The sequence below is a fragment of the Meles meles genome, chromosome X (genome assembly GCF_922984935.1).
Source record: "Meles meles chromosome X, mMelMel3.1 paternal haplotype, whole genome shotgun sequence".
Classification (NCBI taxonomy): domain Eukaryota; kingdom Metazoa; phylum Chordata; class Mammalia; order Carnivora; family Mustelidae; genus Meles; species Meles meles.
In genome coordinates, this window is record NC_060087.1 from 26,165,251 (window position 1) to 26,177,997 (window position 12,747).

Below are 12,747 nucleotides of genomic sequence, written 5' to 3' on the forward strand. Positions count from 1 at the left end.
AATAGGATCCTTAATTTCTCTTTCTTCTGTCTTGTTTTTGGTGTAGAGAAATACAACTGATTTCCGTGCATTGATTTTATATCTTGATACTTTACTGAATTCTGTACAAGTTCTAGCAGATTTGGAGTGAAGTCTTCTGGGTTTTCCACATAAAGTATCATATCATCTGCGCAGAGTGAGAGTTTGATTTCTTCTTTGCCGATTTGGATGCCTTTAATTTCTTTTTGTTGTCTGATTGCTGAGGCTAGGACTTCTAGTACTATGTTGAATAGCAGTGGTGATAATGGACATCCCTGCCGTGTTCCTGACCTTAGCAGAAAAGTTCTCAGCTTTTCCCCATTGAGAATGATGTTTGTGGTGGGTCTTTCATAGATGGCTTTGATGATATTGAAGTATGTACCTCTATCTCTCCACTTTGAAGAGTTTTGATCAATAAAGACGTTGTACTTTGTCAAATACTTTTCCAGCACTATTGAGAGTATCATATGGTTCTTATTCTTTCTTTTATTATGTATTGTATCACATTGATTGATTTGCGGATGTTGAACCAACCTTGCAGCCCTGGAATAAATCCCACTTAGTCGTGGTGAATAATCCTTTTAATGTACTTTTGGATCCTATTGGCAAGTATTTTACTGAAAATATTCGCATCTGTGTTCATCAAGGATATTGGTCTGTAATTCTCTTTTTTGATGGGGTCTTTGGTTTTGGGGCCAAGGTAATGATGGCCTCATAAAATGAGTTTTGAAGTTTTCCTTCCATTTCTATTTTTTGGAATAGTTTCAGGAGAGTAGGTATTAATTCTTCTTTAAATGTTTGGTAGAAATCCCTTGAGAAGCTGTCTGGCCCTGAGCTCCTGTTTGTTGGGAGATTTTTGATGACTGCTTCAATCTCCTTACTGGTTATGGCTCTTTTCAGGTTTTCTATCTCTTCCTGGTTCATTTGTGGTAGTTTATATGTCTCTAGGAATGCATCCATTTCTTCCAGCTTGTCAAATTTGCTGGCATATAGTTGCTCATAATGTGTTCTTATAATTGTTCGTACTTCTTTGGTGTTGGTTGTGATGTCTCCTCTTTCATTTGTGATTTTATTAATTTGGGTCCTTTCTCTTTTCTTTTTGATAAGTCTAGCCAGGGATTTATCAATCTTATTAAATTCTTCAAAGAACCAGCTCCTAATTTTGTTGATCTATTCTTCTGTTCTTTTGGTTTCTATTTCATTGATTTCTGCTCTGATCCAATCGCTTCTCAGCCTATTGGCTAGGATCAAGTGATTTTTGCTCTGATTTTTATTATTTCTCTTCTCCTGGTGGGTTTAGGCTTTCTTTGCTGTTCTTTCTCCAGCTCCTTTAGGTGTAGGGTTAGGTTGAGACCTTTCTTATTTCTTGAGAAAGGCTTTTATTGCTCTATACTTTCCTCTCAGGGCTGCCTTTGCTGTGTCCCACAGATTTTGAGCAGTTGTGTTTTCATTATCATTTGTTTCCATGAATTTTTTCAATTCTTCTTTCATTTCCTGGTTGACCCATTCATTCTTTAGTAGGATGCTCTTTAGCCTCCATGTTTTTGAGTTCTTTCCAACTTTCCTCTTGTGGTTGAGTTCTAGTTTCAGAGCATTGTGGTCTGAAAATATGCAGGGAATGATCCTAATCTTTTGATACCAGTTGAGACCTGATTTGTGACCCTGGATGTGATCTACTCTGGAGAATGTTCCATGTGCACTAGAGAAGAATGTGTATTCTGTTGCTTTGGGATGGAATGTTCTAAATATATCTTTGATGTCTATCTGGTCCAGTGGGTCATTTAAGGCCTTTACTTCCTTATTGAACTTTTGCTTAGATAATCTGCCCATTTCAGTGAACGGTGTGTTACAGTCCCTACTATTATTGTATTATTGTCAATGTATTTCTTTGATTTTGTTATTAATTGGTTTATATAGTTGACTGCTCCCATGTTAGATCTTAAAATTTAAAATTGTTAGATCTTCTTGTTGGACAGATGCTTTGAGTATGATATAGTGTCCTTCCTCATCTCTTATTATAGTCTTTGGCTTAAAATCTAATTGATCTGATATAAGGATTGCCACCCCAGCTTTCTTCTGATGCCCATTAGAATGGTAAATTGTTTTCCATCCCCTCACTTTAAATGTGGAGGTGTCTTTGGGTCTAAAATGAGTTTCTTGTAGACAGCATATTGATGGGTTTTGTTTTTTTATCCATTCTGATACCCTGTGTCTTTTGATTGGGACATTTAGCTCATTTACATTCAGGGAAACTATCGAAAGATACAAATTTAGTGCCATTGTATTGCCTGTAATGTGACTGTTACTGTATATTGTCTCTGTTCCTTTCTGGTCTACTACTTTTAGGCTCTCTCTTTGCTTAGAGGACCCCTTTTAGTATTTCCTGTAGGGCTGGTTTGGTGTTTAGATTTGTTTGTCCTGGACACTTTTTATCTCTCCTTCTATTTTCAATGATAGCTTAGCTGGATATAGTATTCTTGGCTGCATGTTTTTCTTGTTTACTGCTCTGAATATATCATGCCAGTTCTTTCTGGCCTGCCAGGTCTCTGTGGATCAGTCTGCTGCCAATCTAATATTTTTACCATTGTATGTTGCAGATTTCTTGTCCCGGGCTGCTTCCAGAATTTTCTCTTTTTCCCTAAGGCTTGTAAGTTTTACTATTGGATGACAAAGTGTGGTCCTATTTTTATTGATTTTGAGGGGGTTTCTCTGTGCCTCCTTGATTTTGATGCTTGTTCCCTTTGCCATATTAGGGAAATTCTCTACTATAATTCATTCCAATATACCTTCTGCCCCCTCTCTTTCTTCTTCTTGTGGAATCCCAATTATTCTAATATGTTTTGTCTTATGGTATCACTTATCTCTTGAATTCTCCTGTCATGGTTCAGTAGTTGTTTGTCTCTCTTTTGCTCAGCTTCTTTATTCTCTGTCATTTGGTCCTCTATATCACTAATTCTCTCTTCTGCCTCATTTATCCTAGCAGTAAGAGCCTCCATTTTTTATTGCACCTCATTAATAGCTTTTTTGATTTCAGTTTGGTTAGATTTTAGTTCTTTTATTTCTCTAGAAAGGACAGGGTTTCTCTAATATCTTCCATGCCTTTTTTGAGCCTAGCTAGCACCTTGGGAATCATCATTCTGAACTCTAGATCTGACATATTACCAATGTACATATTTATTAGGTGCCTAGCTTTTGTTACTGCCTCTTGTTCTTTTTTTTTTTTTGTGGTGAGTTTTTCTGCCTTGTCATTTTATCTAGATAAGAATATATGAAGGAGAGAGTAAAATCCTAAAAGGGTGGCAAAGACCCCAGAAAAATATACGCTAACCAATTCAGAAGAGACCCCAAATTGGGCAAAGAAGAAAGTGGGTAAAAAGAAATTTAAAATTTTTTTTTAAAAATTAAAAAATATGTATCTATATTAAACTGGTGAATAGAACAGAGCCACCCACTTGATTTTGGGTGTATTTTGGTCTCTTAGAAGAAACTACCTCCCAAAATTTTAAAGAAAGAAAGAAAAAAATATATATACATATGTATATATGGGTAAACACGATGAAGGAATGGAATATGACTGTAAAGATGAAAATTTTTTTAAAATTCTAAAAAAGGAATTGATAACATACGTTGTTTGGAAAAAGAAAGAAAAAAAAAACGTAGAGAGTATTTGCTCAGGCTGGAGACTGGAACAAAGCCCTGTGCTAGATTTAGGGTATATTTTGATCTATTAGAAGAAGTTGTATCCCAAATTTTTTTTGGAAGAAAAAGCCCTACATGTATACAAAAAATAAAGTTAGGTACAATGAAGGATAAAATATGACTATAATAATGAAGGTTCAAAAAGGTTTTTTATGAAAGGCATTGTTAAGATAAACTAGTTTAAAAACATTAAAAGAAGAAGGAGGAAAATTTTAAAAAATTAGAATGAGAAGAAATAAAATTTAAAAAAATTTAATTAACTTTGCAAGACTAAAGAATCATGGGGAGAAAGCCATGAATTCCATGCTTTGCTTTCCCCTCCTCTGGAATTCCGCTGTTCTCCTTGATCAGTGAGCTTGTTCATGGCTGGATGTTCTTGCTGATCTTCTGGTGGGGGGGCCTATTGCAGTGATTCTCAAATGTCTTTGCCCAAGGCGGAATTGTGCCACCCTTGCCAGGGGCCGGGCTAGGTATTCTGCTTGGATTTGCTCTTGGGAGCTTTTGTTCCCTGAACGCTTTCTGTAGAGTTCTGGAGGACAGGAATGAAAATGGCGGCCTCCCAATCTCCTGCCCAGAGGGGCTGAGAGCTTGGGGCCCACTCCTCAGTGCGCCCTCGGAGAAAGGCGGTCAACCACTCCTGTCTCCCTGGTCTCCGGCCACGCTCTGAACTCACCTGGCCTGTGACTGAGAGTTTCTTTCTCTGGTACACAGTCCTTTTTGGAGTCCCCAAACCCAGCAGATCCCTGCCACACTGCTTTTCTGGTGGAGGAAGGGGGGTGTCCCTGCTCAAAGAGCAGTGGCCCGACTGTTCTGCGGATCACAGTTTAAGGTAACCCCGAGCTGAGAGCTCACTCCTTGGCTCTGGCTCTGTAGCCAGCTTCCCCACTCTGATACCTGCAAGTTCTGCTACACTCAGACAACCCCGATCCTTCTGTGACCCCGCAGGACCTGAGACCACGCTGTCCCCATGAGGGCTCTATTCCCACTTAGCCTCTGGAGCAATGTCCTTCAGTGGAGCAGACTTCTAAAAGGTTGGACTTTGTGTTCGGTTGCTCCACCGCTTGCCAGGAGCCGACCCCTCCCCCTGCAGTCTATCTTCCCATTGCTTCGGATTCACTTCTCTGCACATCCTACCTTTCAGAATGTGGTTGATTTTCTGTTTCTTGAGCAGATTTTCTGTTTCTTGCTGCTCATCTTCTCTTCCATCTCCTGTTGGGTTTGTAGGTGTTCAGAATGGTTTGATAACTATCTAGCTGAACTCCTGTGAATTGATGTCATCTCAGTCTGCTACTCCTCCACCATCTTGACTCTCTCCCCACACATGTTGTTTCTTCAAGAGTTACTTTCAAACAAAAATCAATGTGAGATATCTGGAAGCTGAAGGGAAGCAGATTTTGGCATTAAGTTATCTTGTGCTAAAGGCAATCAAATCCCAGCAGATTCTGAGAGAGTGATTTACCTCCCCTTTAACTGCCTCAATTTACTTTGTTAAGGGGAGGTCTTTCGATAAATACATTTTTAATGCATTTTTATTTTCTTTTTTCTTAACTCCTTTACCATGCTCCCTGGGGTCACCCACTCATAAACCACAGACACCCAAATATTTGTCTCAGGGTTAGCTTTTAGAAGAATCCAAACAGGTATAGTGATCTACTCATGCTGCACACACACAAACAGGTGTATCAAAGAGAAAAATATGGGGTCCAAGCATTTTTACTAGTTCTACCAGAATGAAAAAAGCCATGCCAAGTCTAGCGCTTCTTGGTTTTACTGCAACTGTAAAGTTCTTCACAGCTGCTCACAGATGTGCTGCTGCAGTCCCTCTGTGGGTTTCATCTTTGTGGGAATGCAAGTTCAACACAGGGAAATTGCCATGATAAGAAAGAGGGTACCTCCACTCCAGGGATTTTGTATCCATTCTTAAATCCCTACAGGAAAAGTTGAACTGGCTTCAAAAAGCTGATTGAACCATTTCCGTGATGAATCAAACTAGCTCACTATGACTTACACAATGAAAAAGCTGATTGAACCAATTGATTTTCTAATTGGTTGGGAAATAATATGCTAAGATTCTATAATGAAGATCCAAGAATTAAAAATATATTTTACAAAACATGTTTATCCATTAGGAGTTGGCTTTTTTCTAACAATCTATTTAGTCAACTATTTTTCTGTACTTTCAAGTGCATGTGAGGGGCAGAGAAACTAGTGATTATCTCAATAGCTTACACAAAACAGGTCCCAGTCCAGGAGGTGATATACCAGAAACGGTGGGGGGGTGGGAGAGGGTGCAGGGTGTAGCTGGTCAGCACTTTGACCATCAATCACATGTAAATTTCAACCCTTGGCCACAACTTTGCATCAAGAGTCAATTTATTCCAACCTGATGGCAATGAGGGGCAAAAAAAAAAGCTGTTTTATATTGGCATGTTGAAAATTACAAAATAAATCTCAAATGTATTCACCTGAACTCTTGGTCACAAACAAGTCAAATGTGCTAACTACAGCATGTGACTAATAGCACTTTGTACACTAAGTGATGTTGGTAAAATCATGTTTTTATTTCCCTTTAATAGAAAAGTATTTCCAAGTCAATTATTCATCTCCTTAGGTATTTAATTTATGATGTTTAAGAGTCATTGAACTAAAGAAAAAGGATTTATCTGCCCCAGGTTTCAGAATACATGCCTCTCTTCAAACCACCATGTATTCTAATATCTAATCCCTATCTTGAAATCTACACATGTGTCCTATTTCATTGCATTTCTGAGTCCCAAAATATCTTTATATCTGGATGTATAATACTACTAATAGTGAGGCATTCTGCCTAGTATCTTGCATGTACTAGTTTTGTTAGTGCCTTTAATACTGTGGTATAGTGATAATTATATACATTTTCCAGATGAGTATGCCGAATCTTTAGGGAGTTTGTCCAATTCTGATCTGACAGAAAAATCAAGCTCTTACCTATGATATCAGCCAGCCATTGCCTTGTAATAAGCAGTCACAGAATCTCTGTGGTTTACAACTCTAAACATTTATTTTTCACAAATCTGCCTATCAGGTTAGATGGCTTAAGCTGATCTTGGTTGGGCCTAACAAGATGGCTCCAAGTTGCAGGTCAAATCCAGCTCTGCTCCACACATCCCTCGACCTCCATGGATCAGTGAACAGATTGGTTGGACCATGGTCTTCTCATGATGACAACAAAAGTGCTGAGGGTAAGCAGAACACAAAAGGCCTCATCCGGCCTCACCTTGACACCAGTCCAGTGTTGTTTCCACCCACATCCCACTGACCAAAGCAAATCATATGGCCGAGCTCAGAGTTCAGAGGCATGGAAATATATTCCTCTTGCACTGAAAGGACATGCACAGGGCAGAAGAGTGTGGATACAGGAAAGAATATTCCAGTCACTCTGTCAGTGGACTGACATACTGGTTTCCTTTTTCATACATTATGGGACATGTAGGTGTTTGTTGTGAGGTGAGGAATGAGCTATCATTCTGATAGACTTAGGGGTGTTGAAAGGGTAACAAATGTGATCAATTAATAAGACATGGGTGATACATCTTTCAGTTCTGAAAGCCTGAGGCCTAGCATTATTGGCAGGGCCCATCAGAGGCAAAGCCATGAAGCAGGCCAACCTGTCTTCACCACTCCTTAATCTAACCTCCAGTCATGCCCACTTTCATGCCTCAGTCTTATTCCATTTCTCCTGTCTGCATAACAAAATATTCTGTCTCCTTAAACCCTGCCATCTGCATTGCAGGGCTGAACTGTCCAGTAGGTAACCACCCTTCCCCCTGAGGTAGCAACAGCTGAATAAGTTTCACCTGGGATTCTGAGTGCAGGGCATGTGTGCTTAAAAAGCCATTGTGGACCAAATTTTGGGAAGTAAAACTCTTTTTATCTTTAAATGACCTTAATTTAAAACTGAATGTATTAGAATATAATAGTGGTACTGTACTATTACCCCATTAGTGGTCAAATAATATTAATGTCATTATTACTAGTCCACTATGGTTAGTTCACATCAGGGCACCAGGCAAGAGACACACCGACTTGTTCTCCAGGTCTCCCTCTCATTCCACCCCGGCGACCTCTGAAGTTCTTCCACAGGTTCCCTACGTACTGAGGAATACAGTTTGAAAACCCGTAACATGAACTCTCATGTTAGGAATGTCTGATGGATCCTCTTGTCTTTCGCATCACACTGAATCTCCCACAGCCTCTGTGAAAGTGTGCAGCTCTCTTGGTCGCAGCGCCTCTGTGATATGATCTGAGATATATATGAAATTCTTCTTGCTTTAGTCTGCCACAGTGTCTGCGTATCTGGAATGAGAGGTTCTGCTCCTTTGGTCGAGGGCATTTTCTTGCCCAGGCGTCCTTTAAAGGTGTCAAATCTCTTTAGAGAAACAATCCATCTGTCCATGAATACTTTAGCTTGAATCGGGATTTTCAGACAGCCTGTAGGCAGCACAGGTAGGTGGGGGAAGAAATGTGAGTCCTGCATGTTCAAGGGCCCTGGGAACCAGGGGTCAGGAGAAGCTCTGGGGAAAAAAAGTGAACAGAAAAAAAGGAAAATGTAAGTGGGAAGGTGAAGTGAATTCAAAACAGAGCCTAGTCTTATCTGAGAAATACTTTTTCACTAAGTGTGCCCTAGTACATAGCATATAGGGATCATTTACTCTCAACACAGAGCCTTAAGGAAGTTTGTTTCCCTCTTCTGTGGGGTAAACCAAGGAGGTAGGCTTCCCTTGGACCCCACATGTACTGTGGCATTTGCTGTAATTCGAATTGATCCCAAGCTCAAAACATCCATTGCAAACCATAGGTTTTGGGAATGAATTGCCCAAGGAAGAATGGCCTCAAAATTATTTATTTCATATATTTATAGATGCTGGGAAGGAGAAATGGGACAAAATGGGTGTAGTTGGGGGCTATCTGATAGCTGTGTTGCATCTTCTAAAGTCTATCATTCGGGAAGTGATCAACTGTGCCTCATCAAGGGCAAAAAGATACAGAATTCATTGAATTAGGATGACTTATTATCTGGACTTGGAATATACTACCAAGGAGCAGGTCATTGCTGAAAAATTACAAATTCATAAGACCTAAAAAGAATTCAATGTTTCCCGTAAAATTCTTTAGGAGCTCACTGAGAGCTTCTGGTGCTCTTGTTTAATTCACTTCTGCACATGTGTTGCCTGTTCCTGCCAGGCACTGTGCTGGAAAAGCAGAGAGAAACAGGGCGTTTTCTCTGTCTCAACATGCTCAAAGTCTAAGGGAAGAAGACAGAGTTATAGAATAACTGCCTTACTGTATAGTAAGTTCTACATTCAAGGCACAGAGAGAGTGGTATGGGAGTAAGCAAGTGGCAGAGTGATCTAGCCAGGGGCCTTCAGGGAGAGGGAAGAAGGTAGGTCAGGAGAGATTCTGTAGCTCAGGTGAGCCTTGAAAAGCCACTGGAGACTTAGAGCTGGAGAAAGGCATGATTAGATCAGCTTGCTCAAAAAAGCACTCAGGCAGGGGAAAAAAGCAGTCAAACTACTTAAGAGGTTCTTGCAATCAATCAGTCAAGAACTATTAAAGGAGACCAAATAAAATGTGGAGTCTGGGGACAGAGGAGTGACTTCTAGGTGACCTCAGGAGGTAGAAATAATGAAAGCTCAGTACTTGAACAAGAGGTTTATCAACGGCAACTGCTTCATCACATATATGGAAAAAACTAAAATTTTCCAATTCTTGTGATGCATTGTGGTAGTTGTCATGCTGGTAACTGTTCCCTCTAAGACAGAAACCAAGAACGCCTTCCTCAGGAATAATCAGGCAGCTGCTAGCAATAAGACATGAGTCCTCTGTCATAAGGAGACTCACATTCTCAACTGAAACAAAACTACTGTATAATTTTCCATGGAAATCCTTGTTTGAAATGACTGCCCCTTTTGGCATTAGTAACAGAAGGTTCAATAGGCATTGGGTCTACATGTCTTCATATCATGATATGGTTCTGAGAATGACTTTGTCACACAGGTACTATACAAAACATTGTGAAAGCAGGCAGACAATACAATGTTAGCACTCCAGGATTAGTGCTGGATGTCACGTAGTGGGTAAAGATGAGAGAGGGAGTAGAAAGTCACCCCATCAGTTAAGAAATCTTTATTGAATGCCAGTGCTGAGAGGACTACCTGACATGTAGTAGTAATCAGGGAACATTTGACAGATGAATGAATGAGCAGGAAAAGTAGATATCAAGAATACATAAGTGAGGGGTGCCTGGGTGGCTCAGTCAGTTAAGCATCTGTGTCTGGCTCAGGTCATGATCCCGGGGTCCTGGGAGTGAGTCCTACATTGGGTACCCTGCTCAGTGGGGAACCTGCTTCCCTCTGCCCTTCCCCCTGCTCATGCTCTCTCTCTCATAATCTCTTTCTCGAATAAATAGATAAAATCTTTTTTAAAAAAAGAATACATAAATTAATTTCTTGTGATACTTGTCTCTGAAATGATAAGAAAATCCTAATGCCCTCCTTCATGAGGTTGCATAATAAATACTTGCCATATTCTCTGTTTTTTCCCCTTTTTCACTTTCTGCAGTTCAAACCACTATTCAGTTCTACCAGAAGTGGGAAGATGTTTCAATTTGTAGACTAGTATATGAATTGACAGTTCCCACTTTTTGTACCTTAGTGGGGAAACAGATTTTTTTATGAACAAACAAAATGTAGCATTAGATCTACACATTCAGAATAAAATAAAGTGGTATAAAGACCTGGGATAGTATGGCAAATCGTGGTAGAAGTGAGTAGGCCCGGATAACCCCCACGTGAAGTAGTGGGGCACAATCCTATCCACAGAAAGAGAGCTGAACTCCAAAATCCACCAGAAATAAAATAAAAATGTGACCCAATATGTCAAAACTCAATGAACATTTTTATGACCCATCAATTGTATCATCGTAGGTTGTTAGAGAGAAGATTTTGATGAACATCAATTTCTACATCAAGAAAAATAAATGAGTCTCTATTTCTTTCCTTCTCTTTGTTCTCACCTTCAAGTTGTTAAGGTCTTTGAGAAGAATAAAAGATGACACTTCAGTAGCTCACAAATCAGACTTAACTGCTCCCATGTCAGTTTGAGTTTAGAAAAGATTACTTTAATCTAACAGCCCTCTTGGATACAGTTCTACAGTGGGTACTATGTCACCTCCAGAAATGATTTATACTGTATCTATCTAAATTTTAAAATATGAGGGAACTCTGCCTTCTAGCTATCTCCATGATTTTAAAATAGCTCCCAACAGTACCTTAACAGCACAAAGAACAAAGAAAGAACATTTTCATTTTCCTTAACTACCTACAACCTTAAATTAAGTCAGTATTTAGAAAGAGGTTCAAAACAGAAGTTAAAATGCACACAAACTACTCTTCTCCAGTTTCCCAGTCATCAGATAAGAAATGATCCAAACCTGAGACTTGGTGACTTTTCATTCAAAAAATCAGAAACTACAAGTAAGAGACCCTTGTGAAGATGGCAAATATAAATAATGCCTTTCTTCAGAGAACACCCAGTCTAGCAGGGACAATAAGAGATGTAAACAAATGCTTGAAACGTACAAAATAATAAGGTCACTATCTTGGAAAGGTGTCAGAAGTGACAACAATATTCAGAGAAGGGCCAACTTCAGAACTAACCAGGACTGGGAACCTGGGGGGCATTCTAGTCAAAGAAAATGGGATAAACATAGGACCAGGGGGTCTTCAAGAAGAGGCAAAGAGTCTGGGTCCTCTAGGAGTAAGAGCAGCAAGAGAAAGTTTGAAAAACTAAGTGTAGAACAAATAATCAGTGACCTCAAGTGTCAGCTCCAAGAATTTGGATTTTATAAGCTAATGAGAATGCTTCAAAGCCAGGAAGTGATGTGAAGTCAGTTGCATTTTAGAATAATTAGGAAGTGGGATGCTTGGGTGGCTCAGTAGGTTAAGCCTCTGTCTTCAGCTCAGGTCATGATCCCGGGTCCTGGGATCGAGTCCCATGTTGGGCTCCCTGCTCAGTGGGGAGAATGCTTTTCCCTATGCATCTGACCCTCTCCACTTCTTGTGCTCTCTAGCACTCTCTCTCTCAAATAAATTATTAAAATCTTTTTTAAAAAATAGATTAATTAGGAAGCGATGTAAGGTTGCAGTAGAGGAGAGAGAGAGATGTCAGAGACACACCAACAAGGCAGCTATTATAGGAGCCCAGGAAGGGAACATTAAACCAGAGTATGGGGTGGGGGGTGAGAATGGACAGGAGGATCCAAATTCAAGAGAAATAGAATGGTTTCCAGTTTCCAGTTATACATGTAAGGAGCTTGGAAGTCACCCCATTGTCTTAACAACCAATAAAAAGCTGAGCAGGCTGTAAAACCAAAGACTCTTAGATTCCTAAGAGAGGAGAGGACACATGGCAGACCACTGCCCCCAAGACTGGAGAGACAGATGAACCAATGCTGGGAGTCACAGTCTATTGAAGCAGAGACTCATGAGTGGAAACCATGATAAGAACCAGAGCCAGGGTAGAAAAACGCGAACTATAACTGATGAACTGATAGAGGTTCAGTGTTGGTTCAAATGGACAGCCACATGCAAAAAAAAAAAAAAAAAAAAAAAAAAAGAGAGAGAAAAGAAAAAGAAAAAAAAATCTAGATACAGACGTTACACTCTTCCCAAAAATTAACTCAAAGTGGATCATAGACCTAAATGTAAAATCTCAAGCTATTAAATGCCTAGAAGATAATATAAGAGAAAACCTAGATGGCTTTGTGTATGATGATGCCTTTTTAGGTGCCCCCACCAAAGACAATCCATGAAATAAATGAGAAACTGAACTTAATTGAAATTTAAAACTTCTGCTCTGTGAAAGACAGTATCAAGAGAACGGAAAAGACAAGCCACAGATTGAGATAAAATATTTCCAGAAACACCAGATAAAGTACTACACAAAATCCGCAAAGTACACTTAAAACTCAGGAAAATGAAGAACCCAATT